Source organism: Heterocephalus glaber, unplaced genomic scaffold (genome assembly GCF_053883595.1).
Source record: "Heterocephalus glaber isolate CG9 unplaced genomic scaffold, H.glaber_assembly_v1.0 deba00001662, whole genome shotgun sequence".
Classification (NCBI taxonomy): domain Eukaryota; kingdom Metazoa; phylum Chordata; class Mammalia; order Rodentia; family Bathyergidae; genus Heterocephalus; species Heterocephalus glaber.
In genome coordinates this window covers 728,855-731,328 of record NW_028258403.1, presented here as the reverse complement: position 1 = coordinate 731,328, position 2,474 = coordinate 728,855, and the positions used below count along the sequence as shown (strand labels likewise).

General features: G+C 33.7%; 1 pseudogene; it reads right to left on the bottom strand.

Annotated features, from left to right (window-relative positions):
* On the bottom strand, window positions 1-932 carry LOC101701465 (olfactory receptor 4L1-like; annotated as a pseudogene).
* Window positions 933-2,474: the final 1,542 nt, after the last annotated feature.

Sequence of the window (2,474 nt, the reverse complement as noted above, 5' to 3'; positions counted from 1 at the left end):
CTATAATGTCCACATGGATGTAACATGGTGGAACAGTAATTTTCTCATGGCCTCTTGCAATTTTTGATTTCTCAGGGTATAAATAATAAAATTGAGTAAGGGTGTGATAACAGTTTAAAAACAGCAAGGATTTTATTGCTTGCAAAACTGCTGAATGGCCAAACATAGATAAAAATACAAGGTCCAAAGGCCACAATGATGACAATGATGTGGGCAGACAATGTGGAGAGAGCCTTGGAGAGCCCTCTAGATGATCTTTGTTGGACAGTGACCGGGATGACAGTGTAAGAGATAAGCAACATGATGAAAGAGACAAAAGAGAGCAACCCACTGTCAGCAATGACAAATAATTCCAGGGTATATGTTTCAACACAAGCAAGCCTGATAGCTAATGGAAAGTCACAGAATATGCTGTCTATGACATTGTAGCCACAGAATGGCACGTTCACTATTAATATCATCTGACTCATGGTGTGTACGAAACCAACTTTCCATGAAAGTATCACAAATCCCCTGAGTAACCTGTGGCTCATGATGGTCCTGTAGTGCAGGGGTTTACATATGGCTATGTATCTGTCAAAGGCCATGACTATCAAAAGAGTCACCTCAGACCCCCCCCCCCCCAAAGAAATGTATAAAGAACACTTGGGCCATGCAGCCCCATATGGAGATGCTTTTGTGTTCAGTGAGCAAGTCTGTGATCATCTTGGGTATTGTGGCAGTGGAGAGGCACATATCCAAAATGGAGAAGTTTCCATGGGAGAATGAAATGTGGAACAAAATGTCACTGTGACCATAATGAGAATGTTTCCTAACACAGTAGCCCAGTAGATCAAGGAAAATGTCATGAAGATGAAAATTTGAAGTTTTCATTTTCCAGAAAATCCTGATAAAATAAACTCAGTCACATCAGATGCATTTTTACAATCCATTTACTCAAATCAGAGAGGTTCCAGAAGTTCTTTATATTTAAAACAGATGTTAGCAATTAGCCACAACTAGCACAAATATTGTCCTATTTCTATTAGTTGCTGATAATAATAGCTGATGATAGCAGAGCATGTAATTTTAAGTATATAAATACATAAGTATTTATAATTTGACACTGTTTTCTGTATGACTTTAAAACAATGTTTTTTAATTGAAAGCACTTAAGAGTGGAAATTCTACTTTCTCTTGTTTTCTTCTTTCAAATAATTTAACAGTTGATCTTGGCTTTGCACTTAATTTGTTCCCATAGATTATACAGTAGTTAATTACTATTAATTTTGTCTTTTATCCTTATGATCATCTTACCTGTCACTCCTTGAGATAATGTTGTATCAGCGTCTAAGGAATATAGAATTGTGAAAATTTTACATTGTTCTGTATCTCTCTCTTTTTCATTTTTTTGTTACCAGGGATTGAACTAGGGTCCTTGTGCAGCAGGCGGTGAAACCACTGAGCTAAATCCCTGGCCCTGTTCTGTATCTCTGAAGCAATTTACTAAGGTGATTTGATGCTTCTTAAAAAAACAAGTACACCTACAAATTAAAAGTCAATTTTTACATGGAAGAAAAACTGAATTCATTAAAAATCATTTTATTTTTAATTTCTTTTGTGTAGCATATTAGAAATTTCAGAAAACATGACCAGCTTCAGATCTTTTTGAGTTTAGTTTCTCAAATCCTTTATATCACCATTATTCTCACTGAGGAAAATGTGTGGCATGTATATGTATATATTTGGAGACTTAGAAATAAATATGACTCAGTTTTATGCAAATATCTTGCTAATGTATAAAACTAATTGTCTTTTTGGGATTTTTAGATATTGTTGATAGGATATGGAGTTACCAAAAGTGATCAATAGCGAGTGACTCCATTTTAAGTGTTTCACGTACATTAAGGTATGTAATACTCATAACAACCCCAAAACATATGTAGAAATATTATACTTATGTCACACCATAAATTATAACTGAGAAATATTTAATGATTAATTCATGGTTATCCAGCTAATATAGATCAATTTTGGTATTTAAGTCAATAAGTCTGATACCATAATCTGAGCCTTTACCAACATTTCATATGGTCACCAAAATTGAAAGAATATATAGTTATAGCCAAAGTGTTAAATATTCATTGACATTTTATGTTTCAAGTAAATTCTTTATGGGGTATGATACAGCAAGTATGTTAGAATTCTTTTGGAAAGAATTTTAGCTGCTTTTTTATCATATTCAGTTTGAGTGTCCTTTAGTGAGATTAAAATCCAGAGAGACATGATTATCCAATAAAATATATCAAATAAGTCATATGAGAAAGCATTTCACGTAGTACACCATGTAGACATAATGTACAAATTGTAAAAGAAGGGAGGATAATTCCAAATGACACTTTCAGATATAATTTGAGGCTCTGATGTTGTCTTCAAAACACTTAAAATATAAAACTATCTTCACTGTCAGCAAAGAAGGATGAGGTACATAGAAT